Source organism: Esox lucius, chromosome 18 (genome assembly GCF_011004845.1).
Source record: "Esox lucius isolate fEsoLuc1 chromosome 18, fEsoLuc1.pri, whole genome shotgun sequence".
In the NCBI taxonomy this organism is placed as follows: domain Eukaryota; kingdom Metazoa; phylum Chordata; class Actinopteri; order Esociformes; family Esocidae; genus Esox; species Esox lucius.
In genome coordinates, this window is record NC_047586.1 from 14526359 (window position 1) to 14540427 (window position 14069).

Consider the following 14069-nt stretch of genomic DNA (forward strand, 5'->3'; position numbering starts at 1 on the left):
GCCGCCATTATACTGTAATTAATAGTATTTTTAAAAGCTGACAGTTAATTTATTAGCTGACAAAAGAACACATCATAAAGATTATATGGTATAGCCCACATTAACCAATGGCGGTAAACTAAATCGAACCAGCAACATTCAAATAATACTATAGTCCTCCACTACTGGGTTAGTTTTATCATTTATGTTCACTCTGCACTTCCTTTATAACCTTGTTTGTACTTCACATGTCCTCTAATTTTACTTTTGAATCTGAAAAAATAGCAGGCTTGTCTCTTGGACATAAGCCACCTGCTTAATGTTTTTGCAACAATTTACGCCACTGGTGCTTCTTCTATCCTCCTGGGACCCAGCAATTCAATTTTGTCCTCTGTAGTGTCTGGTCCCGCCTCCAGGGGTTTATGTGCGTGGTGGCTGTGTGGTTCTTAAAACACACCTTTGAGCAGTTTCGCCACCTTTATGTAACTGCCCATGGCCTGGTGTTTTTGGTGCTTTCGGCTTGGGGGACGAATGGCCTGGCAGCCTCTGTCAATCCCATCGCCTCTCTTTTTTGGGGAGGTTTTCTCGGCCCCTCACATCAGTATTTCACCTTTCCGGCATTGTGTTATTTTCCCTATTATCCTTATTGTGGTACCAAAGTGACCAAGTGAAAAGTAGCCTTAGATTATATACATAGCCTTTTGTAATTTAGGTGAACTATTCCTTTAAGTTAACTAATTAGGAACCTACCTAACTTGCTGATGTGGGTCTTCATTGGACACAAATTAAAAAGAACAAAGGCTTTCCTATACCGCCCTGAAAAGATTTTCACACCCAAATAAAACTTATTCCAAGATCATTAATCATTTAGAGTTAGGATTTAAACCTACGTATTTATATTATTTTTAGGTAAGATAAGTATGCTATGATCAAATTCTTACATACAGCAGCGACCTGGGAGCAATTAGAGTTAACTGTCTTGCTCAGGAACAGAACGACATGTTTTCACCTTTTTGCTCAGGGACGTTTTGTTCACTGGCTCAATGTCCTTAACCACTACCACCCCATATACCTGTGAAAGGGTCAAACCCTTCACAGGAATACAATTATTGAGGGCTCAAGGGTTATTATTATAAATAATGTGGAATTTTTTTGTAATACCTACAAGGGAAGCCTAGATGGTAGCATGGGCCAACAACAGTTCCCAGAAAACTTTGATCTCTATGAGCATGCGCATTGGCCTTTTGATATAGGCAAAGCAGAGAGCGATGTCACATGTCACCCGCACGACTTAGAAAGTGATTGGTGCAGAATCTACTAGTTGCGTGTATTTAACAACATCTAGTGGTTGTCACCAGAAAAATGCGCACCAATACGAGGTAAGACTGCTTATGGTGCATACTTATTTGGAACGAATGTGTTTAATACTCTCATGCGTCTGTGGAGATCATTCGATATAGGCACCGGCTAAAATATATATATTGTGATGTGCGTCTTGCAGAAAAGATCCAGTGACGCCGGCAAGAAGGATCAGAACTACAGAATGTATTGGACGTATTTAATTCTGTTTTTATTCGTATTTTATTCATGTTTTTTAATTTGTTTATGGTTTTACCTTTCTATACGCTCACTGAAATGCTGTGATCTAGGCATTTTCTCGTACTTTCATAGACTTATAGTTCGAATCTCTTGACAGCCTTAAATTCAGTGTCGTTCACTAAAGTTTGTAGACTACGTCAATAATTTGAATGGTACATGCAAATGCTGTTTGCATCTCCTGAATGACAAACATTCCCCTAGTCTAGCCTGATTCCATACTCAACTGGTTTAGCAACCTTAGGTCTGGACGTAGCGGGAGTTTGAGTCAGGTAGTTAACCTGTAAGTGGCAAGCACACTGATCGTTATTTTAAAGGTGGTTAGGGATCGCTACATACTTTATTAAAACCATATTATGGTAAATTAAACCCGTTTGTTAAACATAGTCCGGGCATGAAGAATATTCTGATGTCTCGGTTTGCATGTAGTCTACCTGCTCCCTAGTTATTTCTTATCTTATATTTATGTACATTGGCCGAGGTGCGAGCTTTTGAATTGTTTACTCATGAGTAGCCAACATTAATTTCGACCATCGTTTTGTTCGGAACGGATAGTCTTTTAGTGTCACTGCATGAATGAGATGAGTCACTGGATATCCATTTAGGTTTATATATGTATTTTCAGGTTTTCTAAGGCTGGTGTATATACGTTACACTTGGTGGACACGTCTGTTCCACTCATCTCCATTTGTAAGCTGAGATTAAGAAAATTATTGAAAGACCATTTACTCATGTGTGGAATAGTTGCCCTCCTGAAAGATGAGTGCATATGCAGTGCTCTGTACTTTTTCGGGTCGTTTTCTAAATATATATTTTTCTCGGCTATATTGCTTAACGGCTTTTTAAATGCATTATAAAATTATGACATGCATTTATTTGGGGGCTTGGTTGTTTTCCCTGCCAAACACTTTCAGTTTAGCTATTTTCACGCAGTGCAGTTAACCTTATTGTCTTCTCATAGAAATGCCTTTTATTCTAACTCCTTCCTGGATACCTGTCTCACTTGTTAGCCATCACCTGCCTTAACCCTGAAATTGTCATTGGGTTAAATACTGTAACAATACTGAATAAAAACAGTTAATCGTCACCATGGTGCTTATAGGAGCATCATCTATATTCATAAAATGTATTGCAGAGATATTATCATGTTAATGAGATTACTGTACTTCTTGTCAGTCACAATTATCAAATCCCTGCTCAGTAGCAGTCTGCCAGCCAGCCACTACCAACCAGACAACTATGTATAATGCTGTCATCTCTGTGCTCAATTTAGCTTAGTAGTTCAGTTCCTCAATGTTGATAAGACACACTTCTAAGTGTGTAAATGCATTACCAGGTCAAATATTCAGTGTCTCATTGAAAGAGGGTGGTGACAGAATTATTCGGTTTGCAGTCAAGGAAAACTGACATGGCCTGCGTTGTGTTGTTTGGATCTGTTTGTTCACTTAAATCAAAATGTTCAGCCTCATGAGGGCTTCTTTGATGTTCATTGTCACCTTTTCGGTCCTCATATTTAGAGAAAGGCTAACGCAAAGCCAACAATCAAACGGGCATAGTGGGTATACTGGGCATAACTCTCTTATGCTTGCACATACTATGCGATGGAACACACCTAACTAACCAGAAATCACTAAATAAACCTAAAATGTAAAATGTTGTCCCATGTTTCAGCTAATGGGCTGATTTTTATTCATGGGATAGCCCTCTGGTGAACGTGTATGTAGAATCCTAAGCCGTGATGCTGAAGTAATGTAACGACGTATCTTACGAAGACTGCTAATTACTTACTAGAGCTCAATAGCGCATCTGTAATCTATCACTTGTCCCTGTTTTTTGTGAAGGTTTACTTTTTGCCTAGTGTAATCAAAACTTACCGTTGAGCTTTTTGTAATTAATGACAATCAATTACAATAGTAAAATAAAAAATGGTAATCGATCCATCAACACCCTTGAATCTACGTCCAATGTATTTAGTTACTTAACATTAATAGGTAACATTAACATAATACGTAAACACAACTTATTTTATTCACGCTAGCAAAAATAAACTCTCACTGTGCCATTAGGCATGATACATGGAAGACATATCTATTGGTCTTTAGACCGCAGTAGCTGCAGAAGAGTAACTGTCGAAATGTCCCTAGAAGGTAACGTGACAATCGACATTTGTACCCGTTTTGGATTATATAAAAGGTATCTCTGATGCATTCTTTTAAATAAAATTGTACTCTATAAATACTATTGGTTACATGAGGGAATTTGGTTTTAAGTACCCATCTCTAACCAACATTTGCCCTCTGAGTCTTTGGCTCATAACATGGACCCTTCAGGTAGTACATGTAAGCTCAAAAGGGAATGTTAAAGGGAAATAGCTCCAGTTTTCCTCTATGCTGTCAGTGTTATTAGTTCAGAATATCATGAAGTTGACATCAGTGATTGGGTTATTAGGCCTAACTTCATGATTTAACAAAACATAATTTATTTTAAGATGGTAACATTCCTCCCTCTTATGGGCATTAGTACGTTTAGTATTTGAGATTGCAGGTCTATGTGGCAGCATCCTCTGGTGACTTGACCCTGGTATAGAACAAAAGCACAGGGTGTGTGGGTCCATGAGGGCACTTTTAGGGTGGTGATTTTATCAGTTCTCTCTAGATGAGGCGGATGTGTGAGTCTTTGTAGCAGGACCCGGGAGTGGAGAGGGTAATGGGGAATGAAGTGGGTGTTGAATTTCATTGCTATGCCTGAGTGACGATGGGGCTAGACACCACTGGCTCATGTTTGTCAATTGGAAATATGAGGAGCTAGGAGAGACTATGCCGGATGGGGAGACTTAATTAATCATTTCCTGTAGAGGCGTTGGGGGTGGGCTAGGAACCACACAGACCGCAATCAATTTAAAGACAAATGAGATACTACAGTCATGAGAAAAAGCCAGAACTGCGATTAGAAAGTTTTTTTTGGACACATGGATATTTTAAGCTAAATTCCGACCATATTCATTGATAATGTTAACCCAATTCAACATATATCACAATAATTAACTTTGAAATCGTTTAGGTAATAAAAATATAGACATCTTTTTGTGGAAAAAGGTTTATTCATCTCTACTTTTATAATCACAAAAAAATGTGTACAATTACAATCAGGTGCACTAAAACCTGTGTGTATATCTCTCTATCTCTGTCTCTCATTACAAAGTAACTTGGGAGGGTCCAGCCATCCATAAAGGTTATAAAATTTCTCTGGTTTGGTCGTAACAAATGCCAAGAATAAAATAAAGAAAATATTATTGATTCCCATGAGTCTGGGGCTTTACAAAGCTATTTCCAAGCATTTCAAAGTACATCATTCCACAATCCGACAGATCCTCTGCAAATGGAAAACATTCCAGACCACTGGCAATGTACATACAACAGATCATCCCACCAAATTCAGAACTGACTCAAAGAAGTCACTAAGAACCCCAGAGTAACAACTAGGGAACTGATCTCTTGCCACAATCGGTGTTGAAGTGCATGACATGGAAGGTCAGGAAAGAATAAGCCTCTGCTCTCAAAAAGGATATCAAGCCAACTACAGACATTTGCCAGACAACACCTGGGTAAAGACCAAGACTGCAGGAACAATGTCCTCTGGACAGATGAGTCATTCCAGTTGCTATTTTTGGCCAAAATGGAACACTTGAACCACACATGGAACATGCATCAGGACAATGATCAAAACACACAAACAGCTACAACAGAATTGTTCAAAAAAAGAAATGGAATGGCCAAGTAAAAGCCCAGATCTCAATCCTCTCAAAATGCTGTGAGGGGACTTGAAACGGGCTGTGTATGCAAGAAATCCCTCCAACATGACACAGTTGGAGCCGTTCTGTAAAGTTGAGGCGTTAAAAACGTACTCTCACACATTCACACTACACTGGAAAAAATTTCTTATCAAGTATGTTTATCTTATTTTCAGGTTAAAAACCCTACCATACTTAAAATGTGGTATATTTTTCTTAACAAGCTAGATTATACCACTTGTTTTTAGAAAATATGCCTTGAATATTGTGTAATTTATCTTGTTCCTTTGGCAGATTATTTCACTTAGTTCAAGCAAATATCTCCTCAAATATAGCTAAATTGTCTTGTTCCATTGGCAAAATGTTTTGCAGTGTATCCATTGTTCCCACCTTGATGTTGCCACACCGCCAGGCATAATAACACGTTCACAACATAAGCCTTGTTCAAAGTCTCCTCAAACATCATTCCTTGAAGTAAGCACATGTTTACCATGTTTTCATGAATGTAATATAATACAGTCTGTCAGTGTTCAGTTGTTTAGACCAATCCAGTCCCACTAGATCAGTGGTTTCTTCAAGAAAGTTAAGAAGGATTCAATGTAACGTTCAGTTGTCACACCTCTATATTGCTTGACACATACACGTGTACGTGGCTTTTTCCAAGTTGGTCCATTAGAACAGGGTGTCATGGCTCATATGGGGCTCAGGTTGGGGCCTGCGCATGATATCTTTACTGAGGGATGGCTGGTCACACCCAAATATACACGTAAACCTCAAAGCCCAGCACCGTGCAGCTCGATTTGGCATTCATCAGAGAAGACCAGAATTGACAGGTCTGCCATTGGTGCCCCGTTCTCTTCACAGACGAGAGCAGGTTCACACTGAGTACATGTGACAGATGTGAGAGAGTCTGGAGATTATTGGTGCAACATCATCCAGCATGACTGTTTGGCAGTGGGTCAGAGATGGTCTGGGGAGGCATCCTTGGAGGGTTGCCAAAGACATCCACATGCTAGCCAGCGGAACCCTAACTGTTGGTAGGTACCGGGATGAAATCCTCAGACCTATCGTCGGCCCATTATGCTGATGCAGTGGGCCCTGAGTTCTTCCTGGTGCAGGACAATGCCCGGCCTCCTGTGGCCAGAGTGGGCAGAGCAATTCCTGGATGACAAAGGCATTGATCCCATTGACTGGCCCTCATGTTCCCCAGACCTGAATCCAATTGAGAACCTCTAGGACGTTATGCATTGGTGTATCCGATGCCGCCAAGTAGGTCCACAGACTGTCCAGGAGCTCACTGATCCCCTGATTCAGGTTTGGGAGGAGGTACCCGAGGACACCATCTGCCGTCTCATCAGGAGCATGTCCAGACGTTGTTGGGAGTGCATACAGGCACGTGGGGCCATACACACTACTGTGTCACATGTATTGCCATGATGAAATTCACACAAGAACAGCCTGTGATTTCAAATGTTTACTTTGATTTTCGGTTTGAGCTTGAACACAGTCCTCAATCAGTTGATGATTTTGGTTTCCATTGACCATTTGTTCCCAATGAATTACAGAACGTACAGTAAAGATTTATATCATCAAGACCCGATTTGATTACTTAATTATTTCCTAATTAATTGTACAGGAGGCCAAATGCTTAAAATAGGATGAAGGCATATGCAAAGTGGCTAAAGATGTTTCTACAAATCTATCTATTGAGATACATAATGATGTGAACTTTAAATTAATTAATGCGTTGGTACCTATTTGTACACCCATCAGATTGTATACACTGAAACATTAAAGGAGAACTTTTTGAAATGATGTAAACCGATTAAAGGGAATTCCTACTGTGTATTTGATCTGCTTATGTGCCAGCAACACAGGCCACCTCTTATGCACTGATTAAGTTTGTATAAAACAAAATAGTCATCTCAAAAATGTTTTTTTATAAGTAGTCTTAAAAGTACGTAAGTAAGTAAAAAAAAGTAGGGTTTCAGATAATGGACAGCGACTCCGCTGTCCTGTCTTAGCTGGGTCTACCATTAGGAAACCAGGACAGTGAAGACCTTTCAGTGGGCTGAACGAAAGGTGCTCTCCTGTAGGGGTTAAACCAGAGGCGGCAGAATCAAGAGCTTGGGTAAGAATGTAAGGCATCCAGTATTGCATGAAGGTAGGGAGGGGCTTTTCCCTTTGCTGTTCCGTAGGTCACCGTGGTCACCATGGCCAGTCGCCATGGTTTTTATAGTGAATGCAAGCTTTCCTACTGAAAGCCAGTGAACTGTGTGGAGGAGCAGGGATTGAGATAATGGCTGCGTTGACACAGGCAGCCCAATCTAGACAGTCTATCTGTTGATGCAGCTGTTATAGCCTGGATTTTACTAGAGTAGTTTCCTGTCTAACATCAATTAGACACTCAAGAAAAGCCTTGGCTAATTGTAGGTAAATATGGCGAAACAATTAACCCAAGTAAATTAGCCATGACTGAAATATGTGCACTTTATATATACATTTAGAATTTTAGTGTTTTGTGGCACCTACAGTGGTTCCCTCTCTAGATTTGAGAAGCCAGATAGATAGTGGAACAATTCTAAAGTGCAGTAAAGACCCAACATTGTGCAGGCCCACCATACCCTATGAGACAGATCCCTGTTGGCGATGAAAATAATAGGCCTGTGTGGCCATTTGAATGTCCTATTATATGTCCAGTGTGCTTCACTTGGGCCAGACAATGGCTTCATTTAACGTCATCTATCCACTGAGGCCCTGTCTGTCACCATAGGGCTCCCACCACACCCCTCGCCCTGTCTGCTGGGGATTGAACGATCAGGCTTCGAGTTGACCACACCTGACCCTAAAACATGATTAAACGTTAGTGATGTAAACACAGTGGGGGGGAAAAGCATTACGGATCATTCGTAAACAGTATTTGGAGAATATAGTGAAATGGTATTAGGGCTATATCAGTTCTCACAAAATTGTTAATTGGTCCATCTGGGTGCTTGTTCTGATTTTAGAATTCCCATATTCCCCTTCTGATTTCTGGAACCCAAAGAAATGTAAGGAAATCTGGTGAATTTATCTAACCTCCTGTGATTTATTTTTTCAACCCTTTGCTTGTCATGGTTATTGTGCCTCAAGGTAATTGAGACAGATTGGAATTATTGGTGTTGCATGGCTGTCAAGTTAGTCAATGGCCTTGCCACAGTAATGTATGTCAATTGGTACCACATCTATATTAATACTGTATGACATTGGTATATGGGCATGGCATGAGAACTAGTTATGAGTGGTTTCCAGAATTCCATTTTAGTTATTTTTTAATAGGCTGCGGTATTCAGCACTATTGGCAGTGAACACATGCCATACTTCTCACCATTTAGAAAATATCTAATCCGTAAGTATAACATTGAATTAATATAGAAGCTGGTTGTTTGGGCTGGAAGCCATAGCTGAATATTAATTTTGTGCAGTTTTCTAGCAAGTCATGTGTGACGTGAGCATTCTAGAGAGGTACGAGATGGCAAATATATGTTCCAGTTTCTCACATTGTTGCTAGTTGCCCAAACTGGTCTAAAGCTACTGCATGAATAACAGGAAAAAAACATATTCAACATGTCATTTTGGAAAGACCCCTTCACATTCTCCACATTTTGTTGTGTTATGGACTTAATTTATAACTTATTATGTTTATATTTTTGCCATCATTCTTAAAATGTGTAGATGTGGATTTGACATGTGCTTTTCCCTCTCTCTAAAGGAAAGAAATCAGCTAAAGCAAGCTAAGCTAATGTTAGCTTACTGGCTAGCTTAGTAAATAAATATACACTCACCTAAAGGATTATTAGGAACACCTGTTCAATTTCTCATTAATGCAATTATCTAATCAACCAATCACATGGCAGTTGCTTCAATACATTTAGGGTTGTGGTCCTGGTCAAGACAATCTCCTGAACTCCAAACTGAATGTCAGAATGGGAAAGAAAGGTGATTTAAGCAATTTTGAGCGTGGCATGGTTGTTGGTGCCAGATGGGCCGGTCTGAGTATTTCACAATGCTCAGTTACAGGGATTTTCACGCACAACCATTTCTAGGGTTTACAAAGAATGGTGTGAAAAGGGAAAAACATCCAGTATGCGGCAGTCCTGTGGGCGACAATGCCTTGTTGATGCTAGAGGTCAGAGGAGAATGGGCCAACTGATTCAAGTTGATAGAAGAGCAACTTTGACTGAAATAACAACTCGTTACAACCGAGGTATGCAGCAAAGCATTTGTGAAGCCACAACACGCACAACCTTGAGGCGGATGGGCTACAACAGCAGAAGACCCCACCGGGTACCACTCATCTCCACAAATAGGAAAAAGAGGCTACAATTTGCACGAGCTCACCAAAATTGGACAGTTGAAGACTGGAAGAATGTTGCCTGGTCTGATGAGTCTCGATTTCTGTTGAGACATTCAGATGGTAGAGTCAGAATTTGGCATAAACAGATTGAGAACATGGATCCATCATGCCTTGTTACCACTGTGCAGGCTGGTGGTGGTGGTGTAATGGTGTGGGGGATGTTTTCTTGGCACACTTTAGGCCCCTTAGTGCCAATTGGACATTGTTTAAAAGCCACGGCCTACCTGAGCATTGTTTCTGACCATGTCCATCCCTTTATGACCACCATGTACCCATCCTCTGATGGCTACTTCCAGCAGGATAATGCACCATGTCACAAAGCTCGAATCATTTCAAATTGGTTTCTTGAACATGACAATGAGTTCACTGTACTGAAATGGCCCCCACAGTCACCAGATCTCAGCCCAATAGAGCATCTTTGGGATGTGGTGGAATGGGAGCTTCGTGCCCTGGATGTGCATCCCACAAATCTCCATCAACTGCAAGATGCTATCCTATCAATATGGGCCAACATTTCGAAAGAATGCTTTCAGCACCTTGTTGAATCAATGCCATTTAGAATTAAGGCAGTTCTGAAGGCGAAAGGGGGTCAAACACAGTATTAGTATGGTGTTCCTAATAATCCTTTAGGTGAGTGTAAATAACCACTATACGATAGAAATCCTCTGGTATTTGCTAGTACAGTTACATTCTCTGGTGAATGAGGAGAACCTATCTGCATACCATACACCCATTCAGCAAATATATGAAAATGTATTTCTTGTCACATTGAACACTACCTTCTGTAAACACTACATTCAGTGTGATTGCAACTAAACTAAACAATTTCCTTTGGTACTAATAAAGTATTCTGAATCTAAATAATCAAATGCAAGGTATGATTACTTTGGGCTGAGGGGTCATTCTTTTTCTTTACCTTTTGTGAGACCAAGCAGGGCTTGCATGTAAAAGCCAATGCAAATAAAAACGTGTGCAACAACCCAATTGATGAAACTGCTCACATAAACACACCAGCAGCTCCCGGACTGGTTTTCTCTTGATTGTTGTGGCATTATCAAGTTAAACATTTATTTTACAATCCACCTTCCATTGATTAGACCGATGTGCCTCAGTACTTGCTTTGGCACACTGGGCCACTCTGGCTGTGGTGCTGATTGAATGATGGTCGGACACAAACATCAAGCACAAGCGCCACTTAAAGAGCAGCAGCATACATTATATTATTCTTTCTTTGCTGAGTTTCTACTTCACCAATTGCTTTCGGTTCTGCAAATGTTTTTCTTCTGAAGATGTTATGGCAGTTATTTTATTTTCATGACCATTTTCATCCATAACTGTTGGTTACATAGTAATTGTGCCAGCCCTATACTTATTGTTACTCTGTGATTAAAGGACTGGGGGGAAAAAAGGAGAAGATGATAGCACGGAATGAAGAGAAGAGTAAACATTTTAATGCCAAGTCTCAATGCATAGGACGTGGTTCCCCTCCTGGAACCAATGACATGTTGACAGATCTGTCACATAGGTGCCTCTCAGATTCTGTCATCAACAGATTTCGCCATGGTTTGACCATCCCCTCATCTCTCAACAGGTTTTTCCCCCCTTTGCCTCCACACCTGTTTTTGTCCGCCTCTTTTGGTAACTGTGACAAAGCATTATCTTATTAGACACAGGGAACCAGGAGTGCAGAGTAACATTTTAAGAAAGAAAGGGATGAAAGCAAAACAATTACAAATATTAACAATCCTTGTTCAGAGATTTGACATCTCACCATGAATGTGGCTTGATAGTCATTATAATCATCTTGTTTCCAGTCCTGAATGTTGTCATGTTTTTCTTAATAATTATCAATACATGTATTACCAGGGCTAGTAGAAATATTTTTATAGGGTTTGGCTCTAACCCAGTATTTCTGATCTGTGGAAAGTTTGACTTGTCCTTCGAACCTTCAGCAACAGTGTTTTTGGTTAAATCTAGGAAGGACCAGAAAAATAAAACATGGAACAACGTCCCTACGCCATCTGAACTGTGTCACATAACTGGCTCATCAGCGACCAGTGTACAGCTCTTACAGGGAGCACCGAATGACATGCAGTTAAGAGGATTAGGATAATGTTCTTGTTAACTGTGAAAGAGGAGATAAGCAGCATGGGTTTTCTCTCGTGACTGTATAGGAGCACGTCTCTCCACCCCTTGATCTTATCATGTTTGCAGTATGCTGATGTTTATGCTTGCATGTGGCTTGCTAGCTGTCAATGAACTTGCCAGCACAGAAGTTAAAGTGAAAGGGCAGAATGACAAGTTACTGTAGTTTTGGTTTCTCAAGAACTTTGTCATTATGTCTCTTGCAATTCCTTTCCTCCTTTAATCCAAGTTCTTTTTTAAACAAAGGGAAGATACTGAAAAGTAATATTTCTCTTTTTTAAACAAGGGATGTCATAAGGATGAGAACCTCCAAATGTGTTTGTTTGAATATTCACAAGAGAAGAGTCCTTGTTTGCTTGCTGCTTCATACATACAATACTGTACATATACTGGCAATACAGAACTACATGTAGGAGACCTATGTTGTCTTTTTAGGGGCCATTCTGAAATTCATAAAAATATGCCCTTGAGTCCAAGGCACAGGCTGTCCTAGTTCTAGTGTAACTGTGCCAACCTCTCTGGTTTCCCTTCGATGAAGAAGCTACAAGGACCTGCAGAAACGCATTCAAATTTTGGGATGTTTTGGAAAATAGTTTTGTCTTATTGATTTTGTCCCCTTGTTAATATTAGGCCTACAATGTGCTGTGTAAGCCTGACCCAAGGGAATAGTTCAGCAATTTAACAATTAATACAAAATACTTCAAAGACTGTACTTTTAAGGGCATTCTACGTAGTTAAATGCATACCGGTCCTTTCTCTCAGTTATGGAAACACTACAGTTTCTGTGTTCAAACTGTGTGTAAACGGTCTATATAGCCCACCTCATAATCATCTGGCCCAGGCCATACATAATGAGATGTACATTGTATTTTATCAAATGTGTAACATTTATTTTGAGTTACTTTTGAAGGCTCACATGGAGTTAATATAAGGGCTTTTTTGTTTGCACTATTAGGGGTCAATTATTGGTTTCTTGATGATGGGAGTGACTCTGGCCATCTTGAAATCAGATGGGATGCAACCACTGATCAGGGATGGGTTGATAGGTAAGGACTGGGAGAAGGTCTCCAGAGATGGTCTGGAGAAGGGAAGAATCGCCTTTATTCACTAAGTGCATTTATTCAGAACTTTGGTGTTAAGGTGCTGCTGGTGATAAATTATTGAAAGGATTTAGGTTGGGGCTCTGTCTGGGCCACTCAAGGACATTTCATTTTCTATTCCCTAGCCACTAGCTTTGAGTCAGGCTAAAAGTGCTGAACCAGACTTTCTACATTCCACTCCAATACACATTGATTGAGACATCATCATGTCGATGGAGACAGTAACTGCACAGAGTATCTATTGGGAAAATGTCCCACGTTTCCTTGGAAGGTGACATTTTCACTGTTTACACTAAGAATATTTATGTCTGATGCAAATCTAGGAAGTATTTTTCCTCTAAATAAAACTCAGTGTAAAAACATTCTTATGGAGATAGAATACTGCCATAATATTTGTATTAACAGCATACAACTCACAGATTAGCCATGAGTCATAAATACTCAGCGTACAATCCACATATGTAAACCATGATCTGTAAATACACAGCATTCAACTCAAAAGTGTAGTTGGAAACGTAAAAAAAAATCTGAAATGTAAGTCACTATCCAGAAGCAAACACTACCTGACTCATATTTCTAAAATAGAATTTGTATAAATGCAACCATGTTTGTCAGTCAGCACCATGTTAGAATTGTTGAGTGTGCTGTTATGGATCAAGTTGTGTGCGTGGATCAGTTTACATTTGTGCACAGAATTTTGGCAGTTCCGTTCCGAGGTCTGGTCACAGGTCAATGATCAAGATGCTTGATCTTCATTCTTGTTTATACTACCAAATAATCTAGGGGACAGATTATTCATGAACCCCTTTTGGAAAATGGAATGTAGCAAAAATACTTCGCCTATTGATGACTGAGTAGCAGAGGTGAAAACTTTCCCACTCCAGTAGAGGCACTGATAAACAAAACAATGACCAATTGTTCTGCCCCCTGTAACCTTGTTGATCTCTCAACAATGTAGGGGTTATAGAAAAATGTAGAGTATATTAAAACATTGAACACTGCAGTCTGTGTTGAATGCCTGCTTTTAGTGTCACTGCTTTGTCCCCAATTGACAGTTGCTTTG

General features: G+C 39.9%; 1 protein-coding gene across 4 annotated transcripts in view; it reads left to right on the forward strand.

Annotated features, from left to right (window-relative positions):
• Positions 1-1273: 1273 nt before the first annotated feature.
• daam1b (dishevelled associated activator of morphogenesis 1b) overlaps positions 1274-14069 on the forward strand; it is a 65698-nt gene continuing 52902 nt past the window's right edge. For 3 of the 4 annotated variants that reach the window (XM_034287854.1, XM_020056399.2, XM_020056398.2), the window contains exon 1: positions 1278-1358. The gene's annotated coding sequence lies outside the window, so the exon portion shown is untranslated. Of the gene's footprint in view, positions 1359-14069 lie in introns of all 4 variants that reach the window. The other variant, XR_002198186.2, reaches the window with a different exon arrangement.